We start from the raw sequence: 9,020 nt of genomic DNA on the forward strand, positions 1-9,020 counted from the left end.
TTGGCACATTCACCTTTCGGGGTCCCAAACCTAGACATTTTGGTAAATAATCTGAAAAATATGGTTTTTTTTTGTATTTTTTTTAAACATGGTTATTTAATTTTTTGCTTCCTTTTTTGACACTTAAATTAATAATATAGCACGCTTTAGAAAAGCCTTAAAACAAACCAATTTAATATAAAAAATAAATAAATATTGATTAAACAACATTAAAGGAAAAAAATTAAATATTTAGGTTTAAAAAAATATACAAAAAAAATCAATTTTTTAGAAAACTTACCAAAGTGTTTAGGTTTGGCAGTATACTCTGGGGTATGCGCCAAACCAAATGGCGCATTGGTACAAAAATTTGGTGAATGAGCCAAACCAAATGGCACAAATGTGAAAGCCACAATAGGTTAGCCATATCAAATGGCGCCTATGTGGGCTTCCTTTTTTTATAAATAATAATTAGGGGCCTATTTGGACTACCGGAATCAGCTATTGAAACAACGATTGAAATAAATAAAGTCGGAAGTAAACAATTTTGTTAATTTGAACGGAAAGATACAACGGAAACAACAAATGATAAACTGAAACTTAAAAAACCCTAGTGACTGTCATCACCATAACGCCCCTCCCTTTCACATCTAGGTGCTTGTGTAACACGTTGAGGACGTGTATTGCCGCCGCGAACCTTAGGGACACCCCTTCCCCTTCCCCTTCCCCTTCCTCTCGGTGGTTCATGTTGCGTCTGTGTAGATGGCCCTGGAATTATGGTATCCCGGATGTCACTGTCAAGGAATTTGTCAAGGCCACCATAATTTCCCGGAAGCCGACTGTCGTATCGGTTACCCAAGCCCTCAGATATGCTAAATAGTGGTGGGGGAGTGGGTTGAGATACGAATTCTGGTTGGTATCACTCAGCGGCACTTGAAATATCTTGATAAAAGCCAATTTGATTGTTTGATGTTGCAAACCCAAACGGGGTACGATGGGGAGATGATTGTGATATTAAAGGGTCGCGGGGGTTATATTCATCAGGTGGAGCCTCGTCCGGACTTAGTGGGAGTCTTGATGAACCAGGCTCGTTGTGTTTGCTGAATGATCTTGGGGAGCCTGCCTCTTGGTAGTGGGAGGGGTGTCCAAGGCTTTAGCGAGGTGGTTGACTACAAGGTTGAAAAAGTGGTTGGGAATGGGTTTGAATGGGTTTTCATCTTGGTGTTGGTTGTCATGTTGATAGAGTGGTTGGGACTGAGTTTGGAACGGGTTAAACTGTCGGTAGTTTTGTTGTTCGGAGTGGTATTAGTATTGGGGGTATTGTTGTTGTGTGTATTTTTGTTGTTGTTATTGTTGTTGTGTGTATTGTTGTTGTGGGATGATATAATTTTGACGGTAGGGGTCTATTAAGTTGAACGGTTCAGCCACAAATAAATTCGGGATGGTAACAGTTATGTACCAACTCATGTATTGTGGTGATGGTTTCATTTCATGATCACTTACAAGGAAGTTGAGGACATGTTGGGCACGATATTTCCACAACAGGCGTCATTCGGGAGCGAAATCCTTCCAATTTTGGACATCCCATTGATAATTGACTTGTTTAATGTGCCATTCTCCCAAATTAGTTGGAGGATAAGGGATACCTTGATGCATCTCGAACTGGAGTTTCACCCGGTCACTTTGATGCATCTCGACGATGTTGTATCGAATAATGGTCGTCTTTGCAGTCCAAACATCGGCATCTTCAACTCTAGGTTCATGATTGCAGTCCAAATATGGTCTCCATATAAACTGCATAAATAAAACTTATAAATTATTTCGGACATATATTAAAAAATAGGGATTGATAAAAGAGGAAAAGATTAGAGATTATACATCCTCCTGTCGTAAGTGATCCAGAACCTGGCGGTACATCGTGATATTTTACCTCGGATTCTTTTTGTAGTCCATCCCTTTTATGCAAAATCTAAAACGCAATATATAGTTGTTAGTTGAAGTAAACCCTAAATATTTTATTTGAATTAAAATATGATTAAAATACTTACTTTGTTGTGTAGGGGAACGTCCAGTGGGTTTTGTTTTCGGGGGCCAGTATAGGAATTATCCACCACCCCCAAATTTGGACCAAGAGAGTGCGTCCATAAAACGTGTAAGAATCCTTTTTAACATTCTTACAAAGGGATTGATACAACATAGCTAGGACAGCAGACCCCCAGCTATATTGACCCATTCTATTAATGTCCATAGGCAAACGTAAATACATTAAATTTATCGTGTTACCGGTACTGTCTGGAAATAACACGTTTTCAAAAAGCAACATCGGGTAACTCCTTGTTTTCATTAGTATTCTCTCTTCAGACGAATTTTCGTCCAAATGAAATTGACTATAATATAACTTTAGGGCCTTTAGGTTGACACCCTGGCCCCTAGAACCTACATCACCTTCTATCAGATTGATGCCCAATGCTTGCTCGCAAAGGGCGTTGGCTTGTTGTACAGCCCCATTAACGGCCTTACCTACTATCGGAAGGCCCAACAACATGTACACATCTTTCAGGGTTATGGTGCATTCTCCGGTTGGAAGATGGAACGTGTGAGTCTCTGGCCTCCATCGTTCTAACATGGTCAGCACAAATTTTAGATTACTGCTTGTGTTTGTGATGCTGATGATGTGTCTGAAACCAGCCCTTCATAAATATGGTATTGTAAATTCATCAGGAGCGACGGCAGAGTGACTACGGGTACAAAATCGGGCAATGTCCTGAAAAAATTAACACAAGATTAATATGCAGTTATAATAAAATCTAATGATAAGCATAGCTAAAACAATTACATATGTTTCGATGTTTTCCTTCGTCCCTCAGTGCAACACCCCATACATAACTGACTAGTATATTATGCATGAAACGTTAAAATTGATATTGAGTACATACAAAAGCTATAGTTATAGAAAGATCCATAATACAATACAACATGAAATTCTAATAAGAATTACAGAACATTTGTCTTCAATGGATCTGCACAGCGGAAAAAGAGATCTGACGAGGTCTCCGAGCCATCACCACTTCCAAGTCTTCAGTCCAAACCTGCTACTGACCAAACACTACTAAACTGCACCTGAAAAAATATAAGTTGATTGGGGTGAGATTACTAAATCTCAGTGAGTCCTCCTATCCTATGGGTCCACTCGGATCTACAGGGTACTTGCATCAAAATCGAATCTGCCATTGATCCGGGGTTTAACCTCACATCCGGTACAAATACGGAGAAAACAAAGTGACTCGTCCACCATTGGACTTGTCTCAAGCAAATACACACTGTATAGCAAACAAGTATGCAAACCTGCATCCACACACGGGGAATCTAGAAGTGTAACAACCTCGGCTAGATTATGGAATAAATGCATCCTCGATGAGTAACCTCCTGCCTATATGTCAAGGGACTTGTACAAGCACACTGCAAGACGGTTAAACGGGTTCGCACAAGCCTAAATGGCCGCGAGATGACTTTTGCCTAAATGGCGTCATTGTTCTGTTAACCTTCTTCACGCTAGTGAGTTACGCCGAGTACAAACCGCCACCTTGACGCCTGAGCCCATCGGGCGAAAGCCTAGTATTAGTCTACGTGACTTTACTAGAGGTGAGTTACCACATTATGCATTAGCCTACGTAGCCGCATAACCCCACCATACCGAGCACGCAAGTGTGTTAACAGCAAGTGAGTAAAACCCCGTACGGAAACTCACGAGCACACTACAACGGTAGCTCAGATGCACACCATATCGAACAATACACATGAACGGGTTATTCCATTGGACTACACGGTCCGGGAGGGCTCATAGACTACATAGTCGGAGCAGCGTCCCAATCGAGCCTTCCGGCCACTTCGATTCAAGCATACCGAAATTTGACGTAATGTCAAGGTCACAAACAAAGCAATCAATCCAATCGTTTAGCCAAAACGACGGTGTCCATAGGTTCCATGTATCATACATAATGGCATAACATTTTCAAACATGGATATACTATTCATAGGAGCAATAGGCATTCTATTCAATGCATGACATAATAAATTATTAATCAATTGGTAAAGACATAAGTTCCCATACTAATTCATTGATTCACTAAGTGGGGATCCACTATTATTAAATCAAACATTCTGGTTTGGGGACCAATTCTATTAGAAAGTACACATCGCTAGCTTTCCAACGATATAAAGTTTGCGCAATTCCGATACCCGAGCCAAAAGTTACGAATTTCTGAAGTTTGCTGATTTTTCCCTCTGCGCCCAGGGTATCCGATTATCCAGAGTCCAGTAACCGATTACTGGCCCTAAAACAGCCCAGAATTGCATTTTTAACAGCGTAATCGGTTACCCAAAGATCCGTAACCGATTACTCTGCATCAGAATGTGTTTTTTCAGCATTTTAAGGGTTCTAAATCCATTCTAACTTTAATCTAAACACTTCTAACATCCCAATATCATTTCAAAAGAGTGCATTATCAATTATTAGTAGAATCAACATGGAACACAAGCATACTATCAACATGCAATATAGTTTTATCATCAAAGAACATATATCATGCATCAAGTGTATCTCACCCTAGCCCCATAACATGCAATTTCCCAATTTCTACCCAAGTTGCTATCTAAGGACTCACCTTGATAAAAGGAGGTTGAGATGGTGCTCTTGTTACTATTGCATCTCCCTCTTGCTCAAACTTCCATCTCCATTATCAAGAAATTCGTAGCTCTCCATAACACACATTCAGCATAACTGACATAACTTCAAGGTCAGTTTTCTCCTCCAAAACAGAAGCTATGAACGCGAACCATAGGTGCAAATCAAAGAGAAATTCGTTAGCTATCCAACGAGACCAGAATCGATACGATTGGAGTTACGAGCTGAGAGTTATACCTGATTTAGTGGAGGCTGCCATTGGAGTACGAAAATGGAAAAGATGAACATGATTCTTCTTTCTCCCACTAACTTCTAAGCTCTTCTTTCCCCAAAATTCTGGTTTGGTAGTGGCAAGTATGGGTCTTCACCAAAACAAGACCTAATATTCCATGCATTTATTCTTTAGTGCCCATGATGCCCTCCAACTTAGTGTTAATTACCATCATGCCATATGGTTGCATCCCAACTAAACACATGTGATTCTAACTACTCCACTAATTCTTGTTATTAATCATTCTTTAGATTAATAGAGAATAATACCAATGCTTTCTCTCTAATTACCATTTACTCATTTAAATGATAATTATCGGTGTCGAAGGATCGGGATATTACACTCGGTGCTTGTTTCTCATTGTTAAGAGACACATACTTGATATTTGCAAACTGAAAATACTTAAGAAGCAAGATGAAACGAAATTTGGAAACTGGAAATTTTTGTTGCTGATGAGAAAGATGGGGAGATATTGCCAGTATATATAATGAGAAAGATGAAACGGTAACATGTTGCATGCTGGACACGTCACAACATGTAGTAGTGTTAGGTGTTGCTTGTGTAGACTAGGGTGGCATGCATGCAGTATAGGTGTAGGACAATCTAGGGTGGCATGCATGCAGTATAGATTTAGGTAACAGGATAGGGTGGCATGCATGCAATATAGGTTTATGTGACATTATTCGATTCAGACGCATGCAAGAGTAGTAGTACAGGTCACATGATTCCATTCAGATGCATGCAGGTTAAAGGATTCAATTCTGATGCATGTGTGATAGGTGGGGACCACAAGAATGCCATGTGTACATGTGCGCCAAACCAAATGGTGCATGCTTCAAAAGTAACACATATGCGCCATTTCATTTGGCAATTTTCCTTCTTATGCGCCATTTGAAGTGGCACTTTCTAGTAAAAGGGAATTCCAAAATTAGGGTTCTCGTTTTATCCTGCAGTGAAGATGCCTTGATGTCCCATGCCTTCAGTGTGTGTTTTGGATAGTCAGATATGCATGTTTTTGTCTAATCCCGTCATTTTTGAGTCTTCATAGCAGGCATTGATCTGTGTGCTTGCACTTATCAGAAATTTTACAACTTAGGCGTGTCTGTAAATAGCAGGCAACACTACTCCTTAGTCACCCAATCCTTCTATAAATTAGGGTTTCCTATGGATGAAATACTACACACAAACACAATAATGTCTCGCATTAGGTCAGAAGGACCGCACTGGAAATCATAGCCCCGACCATCAATGAAGCGTCTCGACTATGAACTGGAGTATCGCAGAAGGAACGGGCATGCCATATTCTCTCCCGTAAGACCCCCCATGCCGGTTATGTTTTGGAATATCAATTCCGTGGACCAACTCAAGAGGATTATCCTGAGGTTTTTGGATGGGGAGTACAAACCCGACGAAGAGATCAAAATTATTAATAGGCTTATAACAAGGGGTGGTGTTTGTCATACCCTAATTTTTGACCCCCCTGAGATGTCACATCCTAGGCGTCAAATTCAAAAATGTTTCTTGATCGGTTTGGAAGCCGTGATCAAGATTTCATTCATTCACTCATTCTTTGCAAAATAATTCATGTCCATGGAAGTTTTCAAATAAGGTGTGTCATTTCCATTTGTGGATTCAAGAGGATTGTTTGGAATTTATTTTGTGACTTTTGGCCTATGGATTCATCATAATGAAGAAAATTGGCTCATGTGAATTATTTGGAATTTGAAACAAGTTCAAGATCATTCATGGGAATTTCATCAAATTTGCAAGTGAATATCTTTTTAGTCCATTTGTTGAAAGATAATTTCAAGTGATTATTCAAGATCGTGAATTTAAGAATTTTAGTCCAATATCATTTCAAAATTCATGGTACAAGAACACTTCTTCAAGACTTGAAATTCAAGTTTCTCACTATCTCAAAGGTATTCTACCATTCCTATTCAAGAATTATCATGGATCATTCAAATTTGCAAAATTCAAAGTTCACTCAAGAATATTCAAACTTCATGTTTGAATAACAATTTCATTCAAAGAATTCTAAAAGGAAATTCAAGCATTTTTACAAATGGAGTTCTTTACATGAAAAAGTTCCAATTTCCAAATGAATTACAAGGTGGACTTCATTCAAAATTCAAGATATTACAACATTCAAAGTTCCATTGATTCTCAAGAATACAATGTCCAAATTCATACAATTCTAAGGTGGAATGAATTGGAATTACAACAAGCGAAAATTCAATGCTTTCTTGAATTCATCAATCTTCAAGTTTCCATTCTTCATCCAAGTCTCCTTCTTCATGTTTTCTTCAAGAGTCCTCATGTGACATGAAAAAAAAAAGAAACATAAAAGAGGTAGAATTAGCAAAAGTCCAACAAAATAATTCAAGAAGGGCCCAAAAGCCCAAATCAAGTCAAAGATGTCAAAAAGTCAAAGAAATATATATATATATTATGTCATAACTACCACTTGGAAGTTACAATGTATGACATAAAACAAAGCTTGTCGTGGAACTTTCACTACAAGAGTTGTGAAGAGAATCTTTCCATCCCATGTGCATGTTCCTCCCATGTGCACAAATTTGTGGAGCTTTGCCATTAAGCAAACTTAGCATGAAAGAAACTTTGCAATGATTATTTTGGAAAGAATATTCTTTGCAATGATGAAAACTTAGTAAATAAGTGAGCTTAAGGGCTAAGCTTTGGTTCCAAAATGACCAAAATTGTCCTTCATTTGTTCCTCTATAAATAGAGGAGAGGCAAGAAAATGTAGAGGAGGCAGAAAAAAGGGGGAGAACGCAGCAAAGGGGTCTGTAACTTCTAAGTTACAGAGAAAAAAAGCAGAAAAAGAGGAGAGAACACAGCAAGTATTCTGTAACTTAGAAGTTACATTATACAGAAAAAAATACAAAGCAAGTCAAAAACTCAGCAACAATCACAGTTGAAACAACTCAACAACAACAACTCAAAGCAAAAGTTCATGACAGATTCAGAAAAACGCAACAGCAGCAGTTCACAGTCAAAATTCAGCAACTTGCAGTTCGGTAAAACAACACAACATCAATAATTCGGAAGCAGAAAGAATCAGGAACATACCACAACAATAAACCGGCGAAAGTCTCCTCGCCGTAGGTAAGTCGATTCTGCCTTCACTCTCAACCTCGTTTAAATTATTGTTGTATCTGTAAATTTGTTCAAAATCGAAAACAGAGCATATATTATTATTATTGTGTCATAAAAAACCTGCTGGTACCATGATAACGAAATCGAAGAACAAACCTTGAGGTTGTCTTCAATCAAAGAGGCCAGAAGCTTTTGTTTTTGTTCACCGCGTGCAAAATTGAAACAGAGAGAGAGCTATCACTGAGCTATCATCAAAGAGAGAATAGAAACGAAAATCTGAGGAAGAAGATACCTGGGTTTGTAGGTATCTGAGCTTCTTCAAGCTTCTCTTTCATGGCCGCCGAAATCACTGTTATTATTCACGTTGAGAGAGAAAAAAACCAAGAGGGTTTTTGTAGTTGTTCACATGACAGAGAATCGAGAGCAACACTGAAAAGTTGTTGTTGTTGTTTCATCCACTTCCATGGCCGCGTGTTGCTCGGTGAAAATACGAGAGTGATGAGAGCGAAAACTAAGAACAACTCTGAAGAGTTGTTGTTGTGCCATCGATTTCCATGGAAGAGAGAAGCTGATAGTTTGCGTTTGATTTTTCAGAGAAAAAGAAAAAAAAGCGTGAAAGTGAGAGAGGAAGAGGAAGGAGGCGTTGCCTCTTTTCTTTTGTTTCTTAGGGTTCTTCCAACCCAATTGTTGACTAAAGAGGCGGATCCGGGTTCCTCATGAACCGACCCGGTCCGGCCCAGCCACACATCCTTTTTTTATTATTTCAGTTTGGGCTATCACACCCCTAATCCGAATTGCACCCCCTCTGGCCCATTACTATATTTTTCTTATTACTAACTATCTCTTTAATTTTCTTTAAAAAGTTTTTTTATATAAAATATTTAGTATTTTTAATTTAATATAGGATTTTAATTTCTTTTATAATCCTTATTAAAAACTCAAAAAAATATATATTAGATACATACT

Source organism: Vicia villosa, linkage group LG2 (genome assembly GCF_029867415.1).
Source record: "Vicia villosa cultivar HV-30 ecotype Madison, WI linkage group LG2, Vvil1.0, whole genome shotgun sequence".
NCBI lineage: Eukaryota > Viridiplantae > Streptophyta > Magnoliopsida > Fabales > Fabaceae > Vicia > Vicia villosa.